Raw genomic sequence first — 7,000 nt, 5'->3', positions numbered from 1 at the left:
TGAGAAAAGAAAAATGAGAAAGTAAATCTGAATTTAGAGATATACGTGTAAATATGAATATTACTTCTCAAAACTGGTTTTAATTTAACAATTCTACTGTTAGAACACTTGCAACTGTGATATTCTGGAAAATCTGTGGGATAATTTACATTTCTGTCAGTTTCAGGGTCCAGAAACATACTTTGCTCCAGCAATCTGTATCTGAGTCAGTCCAGCCAAAGACTCTGTGACTCTAAACTGTACAATACACACTGAGACCTGTGCAGGAGAACACGGTATCTATTGGTTCAAGACATGGCTCAGGAGATATTCTCCGTTCCAGAAAATTTCAACATTTCATGGTATCCAATTAGTAGTTACAGTCTTGTCTCATCGCTGCAACTCCCGTTCGGACTCGGAAGAGGCAAAGGTCGAGAGCCGTGCATCCTACGAAACACAACCCAACCAAGCCACACCGCTTTTCAACACAATGCCCACTTAACCCAGGAAGCCAGCTGCACCAATGTGTCAGAGGAAACAACGTACACCTGGCGACCGTGTCAGCATGCACTGCGCCCGGCCCACCACAGTAGTCGCTAGAGTGCGATGGGACAAGGACATCCCTGCCGGACAAACACTCCCCTAACCCGGACAAAACTGGGCCACTTGTGTGCTGCCCCATGGGTCTCCCGTTCGTGCTCGGCTGCGACGGAGCCGGGACTCAAACCCAGAATCTCTAGTGGCACAGCTAGCACTGCGATGTAGTGCCTTAGACCACCATTCCACTTGGGAGAACCATGATGTAACTTTTTCTTTACCTTTCACTATGAGAATGGCTCCTTCTCCAAACTCCATGTTATTGCTATCAGAGCTCCCACAGTAGTATGTGCCTCTGACAGCTGCATGTCTGAGATCCTTAGGTCATTATTTCATTGGTCATTTTCCACTGAGAAGCGAGGGTTATCCTGAAACTCACTTTAGAATGTTGCGTTCCTTTCAAAGGTTAAGACAGTTGAGAAAAAGTTTATCTCCCAAGGTTTTCATGTACCAAGAGAACAATACAGCCGTGTTGCTCTGCTCCCGAGTGGCGCAGCGGTCTAAGGCACTGCATCACAGTACTATATGGGTCTCTACTGACACCCTGGTTCGAATCCAGGCTGTTTCACAACTGGCTGTGATTGGGAGCCTTATAGGGTGGTGGACAATTGGCTCAGTGTCATCTGGTGTAGGCCATCATCGTAAATAAGAATTTGATCTTTACTGACTTGCCTAGTTAAATAAAGGTAACTTTTTATGAAAGCAGTGCAAAATCACTGTGTCTGATGTTACCTGTCCAGCTTGGTCCTGTTTCTAACCTGACAAGAAAGTCAATATGTCAGTAAAGTCTACATGTCAGTTTCCTATACAGTRATATCTGATTATATGCATACTTACCTCTTGTTCAAGACAGAGTATCATGTGAGCATTTTTCGTACATCATGTTCAATTATCTATAAGTGACTTTGCTGAGCTTCACAATCAATTTKAGATATTTTCAAATGATTTGGACATGATGTGAAAAATGCTAATATCGGTCCCATAWCTTKAATRCCACAAATGCTAAAATAGTAGCATTTGGAAACAGTTCCAGGGAAACTAAACCAAAGCATGGATTGCTGTCATACCTTGTCCATAGACTGCTTATAGGGTAGGGAAACCAAAATGTGATTTTGTAATTTGGGTGAACTATTCCTTTAAAGTGGACCAATGCTTACTGTGCACGATATGTTGTGCAGGGTGTGTGAAGCATAGAGACTTTTTGGTGTCTAGATGATCAATTAAATGAACCATTGTATAATTTTCTAGCACCGGTTGGATAAAGAATGTACAATACTGAGGTTGCAGTGTGAAAACAGATGCATTTCCTTCAGTAAACAAGATATGAAATTAAGAAATTGTTATCTGGMAAGCAAACAATACATTTTCAAATAGAGTACAAACAGTAACGAGCTACAGTTACARTACATGGACCTGTATAGGCTCTTGGTCTGAAACTCAGTTATCTTCCTTAGACTTGGCCCAAYCCCATGTAACAGTTACAGTACTCCTGATGACCTATAGGAGGTATGTTTGGTTTACAACAGGTCTTGATATGTACCAGGGGGAACAGTGGTGGAGCATCATGGGTGTATATGGGGGAATAACGTACACTACAGAATGAAACAAGTCTACTTTATGTCAGTCTCATTAACTATCATTCACAGAATCATGCTCTAACTGAAGCGTAACACCTGTCAGTTTAGTATGGGTGTATCGGTTAACTGGCAAGACCTTCTGGCTGCAGCCTGGGATAAATAGATAAATCCTATTTAGACACTATAAGCTAATGATTGTAGTCCAATAATGAATTCAACCTGGCCTTCTATTCAGTTTTGGTGATAATATACTGTGTGGGTCTTACATGTCAGTGGACTGTGTTGCTAATTGTCATTGTTGTCAACAACAATGAGAGAAAACAGTGACACCACACAGACATCCTGCTGAAAACCACATAGAGAGAGGGTGTGTAGAAGGCTTTCACGCCTGTCCAAAGCATAGTAGTGGCCTCGTTTTGTGCTTACAGGAGACCAATGGGTTCAGGTACCTGTGAACAGCTAACTGTGTGCATGCATGGGTGGTTGTGTTTAGCATGGTAACACCCACGTTTTGTGTCAGTTTAAATCTTCCCTTTGCAAGCTCTCTGCACACACATTCATTCATATGCACATACAGTATGTACAGAAGAGAACGAAAAAGTCTATTTTAGTCAGTATCTGTTAAAATAAGCCATATACAAGGTCACAGCCATTAATAAAAACAATACAATATGAAACAACTCAGCAATCTCAATAAATTATCGTTTGCAATACACAGTGATGATATATACAACAGTTACTGCAAAACCCATCTGCACTCTACGGACATTGGCCTTAGCTTGATCTATTTCCTGATGAGGTAGATGATGATGAAGATGGTCAGGCAGCAGAGGAGATGTTCTTATGATGGAAAAAAGGACCAGGATTTTCATCTGTGGATCAGAGTGACCACACTCAACATCCAGCTTGGTCCCGTTCCCAAACAGTATTTCCCCACAGGAGGCCACAGCACAGTAGTAAGTCCCAGCATCAGAGAGGCTGAGGTTCCTCTTGGGGAGGTTGTAGACACAGCTCTGTGTAGGAGACCCAGCCTCAGGGCTCTTCTCACACTGATCACTCCTGTCTCCATGGGTGTAAATGATTMCTGGATGGGATTCTCCTGAGCCATGTCTGAACCAATAGACACTGTGTTCTCCTGCACAGGTCTCAGTGTGTATTGTACAGTTCAGAGTCACAGAGTCTCCTGGATGGACTGACTCAGACACAGACTGCTGAGTAACATGATGATTCCTGGATTCTACATATTTTACACGATACAACCAAGGTTCTAGTAAATGTTTGTTATATTACAATATAACCACTAGGAGATCCTGATAGTCACATGTTAAGAAATGTATATATATTTGCATATATATATATTATATTACCCTCTGTGGAAAGGGTTCTACCTGGAACCAAACATTGTTCTTAAAAGGGTTCTCCTATGGGGACAGCTGAAGAACCCTGTAAGGTTCTAGATAGCACCTTTTTTTCTCAGTGTACAGTGTACTTTTTACCAAGGCCCATAGGGCTCTGCTCAGCATTGCATCCTGGTCAAATGTAGAGCTCAATATTTGGAAGCACATTTGTCATTTGGTTGATGTTGTAGGTAGATAACGGTTTTAGAAAATGCCAACTAAACCTTGAAAGTGCATGTTCTTACTGCACCCTCCTGTCCTACTAAACAATGAGGACATGAAAACCGTAGGCTGTAAGTGTAAGAAGTCAAATTACAGCTGAGACATTTTGTTATCAACTTCATCTGAATCTCTCTGTTCAGAACAAATACAGAAATTGAAAAAGTGCATGATGACCAAATATATCACAACACTCAACACAGGCCTTAGAAACACAATGAGACAAATGATCTGCATTGGTATCAAACCATAACAACCCGTTAATGTCACACTAATAGATGAGGGGTGAACTCAAAAGTACCTAAGAAAGAAAAGTTTATACCAAATGTGTGAAGGCATAACGTCTGTTTGTGTAGTTGTTGAGTGGAAACTTCTGACCACAGAGATCTTTGTATGAGGTGTGTGTTGTTTTCCATCCCTGTTCACACCAGCGAGGTGACACTGCATCCTCGCCATGTGGTCAAAGTCTGCGGCGAATGCATCAGATTAGAGTCTGCAGAGAGCATTGACACCTGCTTCTGTACACTCAACATTACAGCAGTAGGTCTATTGTTTATGGATACATTCACTCTGCGTTCAAATACATCATGGATGCACTATGACTGAAGGAGGCCTACAAGTGCTCCAAAGTGTTCAAGATGTGTTATGGAACACATTTATTGTATTTTTGAACATAGCACACTAAAGTACAGTTATTGTATTAAAAAGCAGATGGCGGTGTGTCCCAAACCTCAGGTGTCCAACATACAGTACCATTGTACATCATGCATTCAATAAAATTCAACTCTATTATGGTTTAGATTTGACAGAGAGAAACAAAGAGTTGTGACGAGAACAGAGAGAGATAGAGAGATACAACCTGTATATATATTTTTGAATTTCCCTTTTCTACTTTAACTATTTGCACATCATTACAACACTGTACATAGACATAATATGACATTTGAAATGTCTTTATTATTTTGGAAGTCTTTTAAGTGTAATGTTTACTGTAAATTTGTATTGTTTATTTCACTTCACTCTCATTTCAATGTAAACATGTGTTTCCCATACCAATAAAGCCCCTTAAATTAAATTGAAATGAGAGAGAGAGAGAGAGAGTGGTGTGAAGAGAACAGAGAGAGCACAAGAGAGAGAGTGTGAGAGAGAGAGAGACAGAGAGAGATTTCAGTGTTGTGAGAGCTGATAGCTCCAGGTCAGTCTCCCTGTGGTTCAGGTTGTTCATCTTCAACAGAGAGAGAGAATGAGATGAGTTTACCACAGTGGAAAATAACTAGGCCTATCAGTGTCACCATTATACACACACATTCAATTAACTTCAACAAAACAATTATGATAACAACAGTAAAAAAGAATAATAGTGTTTGTCTTTGTTTGTACTCCTCTTACATTGAGCACAACTTTCTAGTCTAAAACCTGGTGTAGTTTGGTTATCAAATCACATTTTATTTGTCACATACACATGGTTAGCAGATGTTAATGCGAGTGTAGCGAAATGCTTGTGCTTCTAGTTCCGACTATGCAGTAATATCTAACAAGTAATCTAACAAATTCACAACAACTACCTTATACACACCAATACACAGAAATGTAAAGGGATGAATAGAATATGTACATATAAATATATGGATGATCGATGGCGTGTGGCATAGGCAAGATGCAGAATACAGTACATACATATGAGATGAGTAATGTAGGATATGTAAACATTATTAAAATGGCGCTATTTAAAGTGACTAGTGATACCTTTCTTATTAAGTCCATTTATTTAAGTGGMCAGAGATTTGAGTCTGTATGTTGGCAGCAGCCTCTCTATGTTAGCGACGGCTGTTTAACAGTCTGATGGCCTTGAGATAGAAGCTGTTTTTCAGTCTCTCAGTCCCAGCTTTGATGCACCTGTACTGACTTCGCCTTCTGGATGATAGCGGGGTGAACAGGCAGTGGCTCGGGTGGTTGTTGTCCTTGATGATCTTTTTGGCSTTCCTGTGACATCGGGTACTGTAGGTGTCCTGAAGGGCAGGTAGATTGCCCCCGGTGAAGACCGCACTACCCTCTGGAGAGCCTTGCGGTTGAGGGCAGTGCAATTGCATTTCCAGGCGGTGATACAGCCCGATAGAATGCTGTCGATTGTGCATCTGTAAAAGTTCTTCAGCCTCCTAAGTTTGAAGAGGCGCTGTTGCGCCTTCTTCACCACGCTGTCTGTGTGGGCGGACCATTTAGGTTTGTCCGTGATGTGTACGCCAAGGAACTTAAAACTTTCCACCTTCTACAATACTGTCTCGTCGATGTGGATAGGGGGGTGCTCTCTCTGCTGTTTCCTGAAGTCCACGATCATCTCCTTTGTTTGTTTGACGTTGAGTGTGAGGTTATTTTCATGACACCACACTCCGATGACCCTCACCTCCTCCCTGTAGGCCGTCTCGTCGTTGTTGGGAATCAGGCCAATGAAGTGTCGGCTGCAAACTTGATGATTGAGTTGGARGCGTGCAWGGCCACRCAGTCRTGGGTGAACAGGGAGTACAGGAGAGGGCTGAGAACGCACACTTGTGGGGCCCCAGTATTGAGGATCAGCAAGGTGGAGATGGTGTTTCCTAYCTTCACCACCTGGGGGCGGCCAGTCAGAAAGTCCAGGTCCCAGACGCACAGGGCGGGGTCGAGACCCAGGGTCTCAAGCTTAATGACGAGTTTGGAGGGTACTATGGTGTTAAATGCTGAGATTCAAAAAATATTTTTCAACAGACCAGTGGTCAAACATATTAGTCCATTTTTAAAGTAATAACCTTTGAAAAGGGTCTGGATGACAGTAAATATTCTAAATCTAAATCTGTTCTCACTGTGAGATTCCCCTCACTGTTGTGTTTATTTTATTTTAGTGGGCTGAGAGGACCTCCTGGAGTGGGTAACTATTGGCTGGAATTGTTGTGTATGGTTTGTAGGAGCAAAACTCATGACAATGATTACATTTCCAGTATCCGCAGTATCCGGAGCTGTCCACTTTGAAGTACTGAGACAGAATAACATGTATAAGGGTAAAACATACGTGAGCTGAACTTAGGTAAAGGGACAAGAGCTAGATAAACAAAGAGTTAAGCATTTGTCTACAGTAATGCATAATGTCAGCAGAAAACAGAACTCATACTGGAAACATATGTATGCAATAAATAAATTAATGTTTGTATTGATAACCAGGGCCCCGCCACCATTATAATCTAGACGAAGCAGATGTGGACT

At 41.7% G+C, this 7,000-nt stretch overlaps 1 protein-coding gene and 1 pseudogene across 1 annotated transcript in view; both read right to left on the bottom strand.

Annotated features, from left to right (window-relative positions):
• The window catches only part of LOC111960264 (uncharacterized), an 18,477-nt pseudogene extending 12,618 nt beyond the window's left edge, over positions 1-5,859 (bottom strand).
• The window catches only part of LOC139023861 (uncharacterized), an 87,562-nt gene that overhangs the window by 69,530 nt on the left and 11,032 nt on the right, over positions 1-7,000 (bottom strand). The window lies entirely within an intron of this gene.

This window comes from Salvelinus sp. IW2-2015, linkage group LG37 (genome assembly GCF_002910315.2).
Source record: "Salvelinus sp. IW2-2015 linkage group LG37, ASM291031v2, whole genome shotgun sequence".
Classification (NCBI taxonomy): domain Eukaryota; kingdom Metazoa; phylum Chordata; class Actinopteri; order Salmoniformes; family Salmonidae; genus Salvelinus; species Salvelinus sp. IW2-2015.
The sequence above is the reverse complement of the archived record's forward strand: the minus strand, read 5'-3'. Positions and strand labels throughout refer to the sequence as shown.